The following is a 10,453-nucleotide window of genomic DNA, read 5'->3' on the forward strand; positions in this document are numbered from 1 at the left end:
AGGGCGGCCAGGCCGGCGGGGGCGGGGCCGCCACCCGGGGACCGGAGGGGAGGGGCGCGCGGCCTGGGTTGGCCGGTGCCGGGAGGAAGGAGGTTGCCCGCGGACCTGACCGCACCGTCCTGGGCCACCGCTGGGCGCTGGGGCGGCCGCTGTCTCCCACCCTCCACGGGTGAGCGCGACACGCCGTGCGCGAACCAGGGTCTAGACAAGAAAGCTGCCGCCACTAGGACTTTTGCCCTAAGGGACCCACTGGCCCCACACTTTCCTGCTTTTCTTCTCCATGGGCTGGAAGGGGGTTTCCACCCACTTCTATTGCAGACCCGTGTCTCCAGGCATCTCCGTATGCCCATGGGGGCGGCATGATTTTCACAGTACTTCAGACACCTGCATGGCCCTGAACTCAAGTCCCCAGAGCCTGGGAAGGAATCAGACTGACAGCACTAGTCCCCTCGTTACAGCTATGCCTCCTGGCCACCTACCACGTGCCAGGTGCTGGGCATCCAGCAGGAGCCAGACACTGTTGCCCTCAGAAGCTCAGGCTCTGGTAGTGGGAGAGACCTGAAGGAGAGAAACGGGACAAAAAGTATCTCCTTATGGGGCCAGGAGAGAACTCACCAGGGTAAAGGTTGGGGAGGGTTTAGTCCCTTGGGTGGTCAAGGAGGACCTCTCTGGGGAGGTGACATTTGAAGAATCCTGATTGATGAGGCGATCTTGAGGAAGCGTGTTCTGGCTATGAGAACCAAAACACAGAGCCAGAGCTCGAGGGGGCTGGGTGTGCTGGAGGGAGAACGAGGAGTACAGTTCTGATGGGGCGGTTGGCAAGTGACAAACACGCCTGGCTGCTTGTTTAAAGCATGATTCCCAGGCCCCTCCCTGGAGCTTCTGATTCCATAAGTCTGAATACAGACTCGTGGATATGTATTTTTAATTAAGCACCCAACGTGAGCATTAATGAACAGGTACATTTGGCAAATGCTGCATAAGGACCCAGTAACTAAGGAACACCCTCCAATAAAACTCTGCAGGGGCTCTGCCAACTTAACTGAAGTTGGAATCAGACTCACAGAGGTCGAAAAGATCAAAACAGTGTTCTTCAACCCTTCCCACACATTACAATCACCTGGGACACCTTTCACACACCCGTGCCAGGCTGCAATCCAAACCCACTGAAGCAGAATGTCTGAATTTTGTTTGTTTGGTTGGTTGGTTTTGTTTTTGAGGTGGAGTCTCACTCTGTCGCCCAGGCTGGAGTGCAGTGTGGTGCCATCGTCGGCACTGGCAAGCTACTACCTATCGGTTCACACCATTCTCCTGGGCCTCAGCCTCCTGAAGTAGCGGGGCACTACAGGCACGCCGCCACCTGAGCTCGGCTAATTTTTGTAGTTTGTTGTAGCAACGGGGTTTCACCGTGTAGCCAGGAAGTCTCGATCTCCTACCTCGTGATCCGCCCACCCCAGCCTCCAAAGTGCTGGAATTACAGGCGTGAGCTACCTGCATCCGCTGATTTTTTTTTTTTTTTTTTGTTTTTTTTTTTTTGTTAATTTCAGCAGAATCAGTGTTGAGAATGAGAAGATTAGATGGGAGAGGCCTTAAGATCCTCGTGAGAACCCAGCTTGACCTCAAGTGATTCGAGTCCTTCCCCATGTGCCAGGAGGAATTGAGGACACACACTCTTCAGGGGGAGCCATCTCAGCTCCATTAAGGGGATTTGTGCCAAGCCATCCATCATTCCACAAATATTTATTGAGCACCTGCCTGGCACTGCCACAAGATGTTAGGGATGCAACCATAAACAAGCCACAGCCTCTCCCTTCATCATGTGTATGCCCTAAAAGCAAAGAAGCACAGTTATGAACGGGGTTTTCCAAATTGCACTCAGACCAGTGGTTCTTAACCCAGACTACACATTAGAATCACCTGGAGAACTGTTAAAATTTGTATTCAAATACCTGAGCACCACCAGACGTCGATTTGATCAGAATGTCTGGGGTTGGGACTCAGGCATCAGTATTTTGTAAAAACTCACCAGATGCTTCCAATGTGTGGCCAGAGATGAGAACCACTTTAGTTTAGACTCAAACTCTATTGCAGGGGCCTGGGGCTGGCTCAGGACTCATTTCAGAGTCTTGGGCAGCACCTCCTGGTTGTCAGAGCATAAAGAAATTCCAGCCTTTGTTTCCTAAGGATAAGCACTTCTATGCCATGTGTATCCAACAAGCATCTTGCAGGTGGCTGATGCATTTAGGTGGAGGAGGGAAGAGTGATGACCCCAGCTAGGATACTTATAGACAAGTATCTAGAAAGAGATGGATTCTTCTGGGTCCTTATGACAGGGACCCAAGGTCCAGATGATGAAATTCTGGCCAATAAACAAGAAAACCAGGCTTCCCCTGTGCTTTAGAAAAGGAGAAAAGCTGGGAATGCCTCCCCACATCCTTTCTCATCCCTCCATCCCATAATTATTAGGTGCCACTAAATCTAGTGGACACTTGTTGATTGTGCCTACCCAGAATAATTCCTCTCTTCTTCTCATAACAGCACCCCAGTGTGTTCCTTGGGGAAACTACTCTAAACATAATCTTGTTAGAGCTTTCAACCTAGCTGCTCCACCTTCCCCAAGCAAAGAAGTGGATGAATGATCCAGACTGGGCCAGTCAGAGAATTTTATCTCCACTAGCCTAAGATCCACTAAGGCAGGGGCTATGACCACCTCATTTGCAGCTTTACGTACAATGGATGTGTGGCTAAAAGGAGGATGGATAAGTAGATGGATGGATGGATGGGTGAATGGAGGATGGATGGCTGGAAGATGGATGGATGGATAGGGGATGGTTGGATGAATGGATGGATAATGGATGGAGGAGTGCATGGAGGGTGGATGGATGGAAGGATGGATGGATGGAGGATAAATGGTTGAATGAAGGATACATGGATGGATTGATGGAGGATAGATGGATGAACAGATGGATGAAAGAGTGAATGTGTTGCATGGATGAATGGATCCATTAATCAATGGAAGAGTAGATGTTTGCCTGGATGGATGCAGAGTCTGACTCTCGTTAAAATCCTTAGAGTTTTCTTTAAGGGTCCTCCACCCTGAGGCTTACCCTGGCCACCCAACTGCTAGGGCAAGAACCTAAATTCTTACCCCAACTCCACTTCCTCTTCAGCTACCCAACGATAAAATGAGATATTAAAGGGAGGATCACTTTGCAGCTGATCAAGTGCTACAGGAATTTCAGCCTGATTCAGGACAGTTCAGGACAGTCTAACTGCCTTCATTGTCCCTCTGAACAGTGGATATATTTTCAAAGCTTCTGGGATTTGGAGTCTGGACTATTGTAATCAGAGTTGTTTAAAAGGAAGTGGTTCAGACTAGGTGCCAACCCATAAAAGAGTTTCTGCTGGACAGTGGGGAGTAAAAGGGTCTTCTTCCCTAAAGGTTACCTTGAAGGGTGGTAGCTCGGGCTGTGGGAAAGGCATATTTTCAATTCAAAAATAAATAATCTGTGCTCTTAGGAACAAGGTCCAGGAGAAGAATGCATGACTTTTATGCACTGAGAGCAACTCTGGGAGGTGGAGGGATGGGGGTGGGATGGCGGCCTTCACAGGGCAGCTCTGTCAACTTTCTCTCTATCCCGTGTCCGGCCTCCTTTGGACACCCTGGCCTTTGAGTTTTTCCTCAGCCTCTCCAACCGAAGTGCAACAGAAGGCTAGTGAAGCTAGTGAGACTTTGAAACTTCCAGCATACGTTGGTACTATTTGACCCTGGAACTATTTGGCCCAGGAACTCAGCTCTCTTCAACATGCACTTAATCCCAGAGTCTAATTACAGCCTGAGATAGGTGCCATGAAAGGCAAGGAGAATGTGTTCTGGAGCTTATGTCAAGGAAACCTGATGTAGACAGGGAATTCAGGCAAGGCTGCCCTAGGGAGGTGATGTTTAAGCTGGGACTGGAAGGCTGGTAGAAGTTAGTTAGGGAATGACAAGGGGAGGTACTAACAGAGCAATGAGGGAGTATGTGTAAAGGCTCTGAGGCAGGAGGAATATGAAACAATAGAGGACTCCAAAGAAGACACGAGTGGCAGGCGCTCAGGGAAGGATGAGAAGATGGTGCAAGATCAGGCTAGGAGGTAAGTGGGGCCCAGGAGACCATGTTGAGAGTTTGGGACCCGAAAGCAATTGGAAACAATTGGAGAGTGTTAGGCAGCACATGACAGAATCATAGGTGAGTTTTTAAGAGGATGGCTCTGGGTTCTCTGAGGACGCAGAATTGCAGGGGGCAAGGGTTGAAGCAGGAGGACCAACTAGGCAGTTTTTATAGTCATCCAGGCAAGAGATAATGGGGGCGTGAACTACAGAGATAAGTGGTAGCCATAGAAATAAGAAAACGTGGACGGATTCACAAGACTCATAGACTCTCATCCTTTGGTCCATCTGTGAGTTACCTCTCTTCCTCTTCTAGGCTTCCTTAAAATGGAGCATAATTTGGGTCCACCTGGATAGAAATAGTCAAGAAGCACTGACTCCTGAAGCACCTTCAAGAAGCTCCTCCTGGCTCTGCATCCCCAGGCTGCTTCAAGATTGCCCTGGAGTTACCCACCACCTACAGCTCTGCCTTCCTTTCCACCTTCTGGTAGAAAGCTCATTTTAATCTACAACCTGAGCCTCTCCGCAGAAATCCAGGCTTGTATATCCAATGCCAATCCAACATCTCCACTGGGGCGTCTAACAGGCACCTCAGTGTGAATGTGTCGGAAACCAAAGCCTACATCTCCAGCTGTTCCTGCCTCATTATGCCTCAACTCAAGTATTGCTCTGCCTGTAATCCAGTTCTCCAATCAAACACCGAAGAGTGGTTCTTGAGTCCTTGTCTCTTCTCATGCCCACATGCAAACCCTCAGCAAATGCAGGCAGTTGCACCAAATGTAACCCAAAGCCACCCATTTCTCACTAACTTCACTATTCTTCCTCCCACCTCCCAAGAATCCAGGCCTTCATTATTTGTTACTTGGACAACTGCAGAAGCCTCCTCCCTGGACTTGCCACTTCCACGTTTGCCCCTGTGTGGAGCAACCAGAGGGAGCCTTTAAAAAATACACATCTGATAAACCCTCCAGTGGCTTCCCATTAAATTAAAATTAAATAGAAAGCCCTTGGTCTGCAAGGCCCTACGTAAGCTACATCCCACCTGGCTCTCCTTGGGTATCATCTCCTGCCATTCTCCCCTTCTCTTACTCCCTCTGCCACCCTGATCGTCCACCTATTCCTTGAAAACGCCCACATGACCCCACTCCAGGGCCTTTGCACCCACCATTCCCTCAGATATTTCCTGGCCGCTACCTCTCTTTGTTCATTTCACAGCTCAAAAGTCACCTCTGAGAGACCTTCCTTGCCTGTCCTAATAAAAATCACATCCCCCGGCATTCTCTGTCTCCTCACCCTGCTTCATGTTCCTCGTTGCCCTTTCCACATGGTATATTTTATTCATATGTATATTTCTTCGTCAGTTTGTTGCCTGTTCCTTTCACTTGAGTGCAGTCCCCACAAGGGCAGGGATATTTGTCTGTTTTCTTCCCTGGGGTATCTAGAGTTGCCAAGTTTAGCAAATACAAATACAGGACACCCAGTTAAATTTGAATTTTAGACAATGAACGCTTTTCTTAGTAGAACTATGTCCCAAATAGTATGTGGGACAGACATAAACTAAGAAGTTATTCATTGTTTACCTGAAATTCAAATTTAAGTGGACATCCTGTATTTTTATCTGGCAACCCCAGCTGTATCCCCAGATTCTAGACTGGTAGCCAGTACATGGTAGGTTCTCACTAAAAAGCAGCTGAAGGAGTGAATGGAAGAATGGCGCCCAACAGAGCTTCTACCTGAGAGATCAATCAGTGAATAAAACTGCACCATTAGGAGAATTCAAGTTCCTTCTTTGCTCAGCTTAATGGGACTCAACAGGGATGTCCTGAAATTTAGCAGTGTTTTATAGCCTTGGCAGCCCAGCCTCTAGCCTGGTTCCAATACCTGTAATTATTTGTAGAGAAATAACATTTCATCTGACTCAATGGCTTCAGGGAAATTCTACCTGCACATGTTCCTTAAAAAGAAAAAGAGCCTGGTATGGTTGTGCACACCTGTAGTTCCAGCTACTTGGAGACTGAGATGGAAGGATCGCTCAAGCCCATGAGTTTGAGGCTGCAACGCATGACAATTGCACCTGTGAATAACCACAGCCCTTCAGCCTGGGCAACATAGCAAGACCCCGTCTCCAAAACAAGGAGTGAGGCACAGAAAGAAAAAGACTATTTATAAAAGACAATGTTCTGTTACAGAAAATACATAAAGGTCTTGAGTTTTTTTGGGTTTTTTGTTTGTTTGTTTGTTTTTTGAGATGGAGTTTCGCTCTTGTTGCCCAGGCTGGAGTGCAACAGCGCAATCTCAGCTCACTGCAACTTCTGCCTCCCAGGTTCAAGTGATTCTCCTGCCTCAGCCTATAATAGCTGGGATTACAGGCATGTGCCACCACACCCAGCTAATCTGAGTTATTTATAACAAGACTAGTACATTTGAATCCCTTCCACCCCTTCCAGGCTGACCTTCCTGCTGTAGGTCAACGGCATGAAGACATAAATGTTTGACCAAGCCTGGAGTGATCTTGTGGTACATTAAAGAACAACCCACAGCTGGGATGCCCAGGATCCAAACTGAGTTCTTTCTCTAACTCATTCTGTGACCTTTAAGCAAGACACCTTCTGTGCCTCAGTTTCTCCATCTGTCAAATGGGAGGAGGTGAATTAGATAATACCTGAGTTACCATTTCAGCTCTAAAATTCAAGGATTGTTTAACAAGGAAAACCAAGCTAATCTGAGTAGCAGCCGGGGCTCGCTTCATGGGATGTGACATGCAGAGTCACACAGCACCCCGCACCTGGAACAGCCTGTGCTTAGAAGGAGCCTGCACTTGGTTGAGTGCTCTGCTGTTGACATTTTTTAAATCCTGAATACTTTTTGAACAAGAGGCGATGCATTTTCATTTTGCACAATGCCCTGAAAATTATGCAGCCGGCTCTGATAGTGTACAGATGCTCCTCAACTTATGGTGAGTGACATCCCGATATACCCACGATACACTGAAAATATTGTTGGGTTGAAAATGCATTTAGGCAGGGCATGGTGGTTCATGCCTATAATCCCAGCACTTTGGGAGGCTAAGGCAGGAGGATGGCCTGAGGCCAGGAGTTTGAGACCAGTCTAGGCAACAGAGCAAGACCCCGTCTCTGTGAAAAATAAAAATAGGCCAGGCGCGGTGGCGCAAGCCTGTAATCCCAGCATTTTGGGAGGCCGAGATGGGCGGATCACGAGGTCAGGAGATCGAGACCATCCTGGCTAACACAGTGAAACCCCATCTCTACTAAAATACAAAAAATGAGCCGGGCGAGGTGGCGGACGCCTGTAGTCCCAGCTACTCGGGAGGCTGAGGCAGGAGAATGGTGTGAACCCGGGAGGCGGAGCTTGCAGTGAGCTGAGATCCGGCCACTGCACTCCAGCCTGGGAGACAGAGAGAGACTCCGTCTCAAAAAAAAAAAAAGAAAAGAAAAGAAATTAGCCGGGCTCCCATTTGAACCCCAGGAGCTTCAGGCTGCAGTAAGCCATGATTGCACCACTGCATTCCAACAGAGTAAGACCCATGTCTAAAAAATAATAATAATAGGCCAAGCACAGTGCTCATACCTGTAATCCCAGCACTTTGGGAAGCCGAGGAGGGTGGATCACCTAAAGTCAGGAGTTCAAGACCAGCCTGGCCAATGTAGTGAAACCCCGTCTCTACTAAAAATATGAAAATTAGCCAGGCACGGTGGCAGGTGCCTGTAATTCCAGCTACTCGGGAGGCTGAGGCAGGAGAATCACTTGAACCTGGGAGGCGGAGGTTGTAGTGAGCCGAGATCGTGCCATTGTGCTCCAGCCTGGGTGACAAGAGTAAAACTCCATCTCAAAAATAATAATAATAATAATATATACAAAGAAAATGCATTTAATATGCTTAACCTGCTGAACACCGTAGCTTACTAGCCTACGTTAAACATGCTCAGAACATTTACAGTCACCTACACAATTGATTTTGGACAAAATCACCCAACACAGAGACTACTTTATAATGAGGTGTTGAATATCTTCTGTAATTTATTGAATACTATACTGAAAGAGAAAAACAGAATGGTTTATGGGTACCCAAAGTACAGTTTCTACTGAACTCATATCGCTTTCACACCATCGTAAAGAAATCCTAAATCAAACATCGTAAGTCAGGGACCATCTGTATAACACACAAGTCACAAATTTTCATCATGAACTCCATGTCCTAATAACCTCCCATTATAATAAAACACTGTTTATAAAAGGCAGGCACTGAAACGTTTTAAGTCGGATTCGAAAAGTGGGAACATTCTTTACCAGACTCCAGAAACAATCTCCCTTCAACGGAAGCATTCCCTGGGACTCATGATCACTCTAGGTGTTAATATATAACTTACAGACAGATGCATTTGACTCCAGCAAGGCTGGTACTAGGGTGAGGCAGGAGAGGTAAAATGAGAGAGGGCACCAAAAACTCAGTAATTAGATAACTTATATCTTCACGCCATGTTTTAAAACATCAAAATGCATGCAAAAACAAAAAACAAAAAACAAAACCTTGCTGAACAAGCTATTAGAATTTTAATAAAGACAGGTTAACAGTCCATGTGAGCCATATTGCACCCTAAGGCCAAAGGGAAAATGAGTAATGTTGATCTCATCTTTATTTAACATTTTTTATTTTTTTTTTGAGACAGGGTCCCACTCTGTCACCCAGGATGGAGTGCAGTGGCGAGAGCGTGGCTCACTGCAGCTTCAACCTCCCGGGCTCAGATGATCCGCTCACCTCAGCCTCCTACTAGCTGGGACTACAGGCTCCTGCCACTACGCCCTGCTATATTTATTTATTTATTTATTTATTTATTTATTTATTTATTTTAGTAGACACAAGGTCTCACTATGTTGCCTAGGTTGGTCTCGTACTCCTGGGCTCAAGCTACCACATCTGGCCTTTTTTAAAAAAGTCTATCATGGAGTTTTGGCATTAATTTTGTTTTTAAAATATTATATTAGGTCAGGTGCGGTGGCTCACGCCTGTAATTCCAGCACTTTGGGAGGCCAAGGTGGGTGGATCATGAGGTCAGGAGATCAAGATCATCCTGGCTAACACGGTGAAACCCCGTCTCTACTAAAAATACAAAACAATGGCATGAACCTGGGAGGCGGAGCTTGCAGTGAGCCAAGATCGCGCCACTGCACTCCAGCCTGGGTGACAGAGCGAGTCTCCAACTCAAAAAAAAAAAAAAAAATTATATTAAACTATGGTTCATCCTGGGCTCACACCTGTAATCCCAACAATTTGGGAGGCCAAGGTGGGAGGATCGCTTGAGCCCAGGAGTTCAAGACCAGCCGGGGCAACATAATGACACCCCATCTTTATGAAGCTGAAACAGGAGGATGGCTTGAGCCCAGGAGGCCGAGGCTGCAGTGAGCCGTGTTCGTGCCACTGCACTCCAGCTCAGGTGACAGAGCAAGTACCTGTCTCAAATATGTATACATTTCATATACGTGTGTGTGTGTGTGTGTGTGTGTGTGTATAGTTGATCCTGATTACTGAATTTCTTGCATTTTGCTCCCCTAAATGCCTCACTGGCTTCCTCATGCTCTTGCAAAGCCATTTTTAGGGATGAGCTCCTTATAGATTGAGAAAACAAGACAGTTTCAAACCTGACTTGTACTTCAATCTATCGTCTCCTACAGAGTCTTTTAAAGCCCAAAGAGGACTTCTCTGTTGTGAGAAAACTATTTTCCAAGAGGGGATTGCAGCAAAACGCCGTTAGCTGAACACACCACCCTCCCCCTGGGCAGGCACTGATGGCCATGCGTACCTCGTAAGACAGCAGGGTTCTACTAAAAGCCAGCACCTAAAATCAACCTGTGGACTGTAGGAAGATGCCCCATATGACAGCAGCAGAAGTTACAGGTCTGCAGGAGCTCCGCCAAGTCCATCCTGCAAGCATATTATGTTTGGCCTGCTCAGTAATTTCTTTTTAATCTGAACTAACATTTTTATTTTTTTTTAATTTTATATTATTTTAAGTTCTGGGATACATGTGCAGGAGGTGCAGGTTTGTTACATAGGTAAACATGTGTCTTGGTGGTGTGCTGCACCCATCAACCCATCACCTAGGTACTAAGCCCCACATGCATTAGCTATTTATCCTGGTGCTCTCCCTCCCCGACCTTCCCAGCAAGGCCCCAGTGCGTGTTGTTCCCCTCCCTGTGTCCATGTCGAACTAACATTTTTAAATTGGGAGATTTCACATAAAATCCAAATTTCCAACTTCTAAAAAAAAAAAAAAAAAAAAAAAA

The 10,453-nt window shown here is 46.9% G+C and overlaps 1 protein-coding gene across 4 annotated transcripts in view; it reads right to left on the bottom strand.

Annotated features, from left to right (window-relative positions):
* The window catches only part of NFATC2 (nuclear factor of activated T cells 2), a 187,283-nt gene that overhangs the window by 163,273 nt on the left and 13,557 nt on the right, over nucleotides 1-10,453 (bottom strand). The gene's annotated exons all lie outside the window — the stretch shown is intronic.

Source organism: Rhinopithecus bieti, unplaced genomic scaffold (assembly GCF_001698545.2).
Source record: "Rhinopithecus bieti isolate Rb0 unplaced genomic scaffold, ASM169854v2 scaffold_15834, whole genome shotgun sequence".
Taxonomy (NCBI): domain Eukaryota; kingdom Metazoa; phylum Chordata; class Mammalia; order Primates; family Cercopithecidae; genus Rhinopithecus; species Rhinopithecus bieti.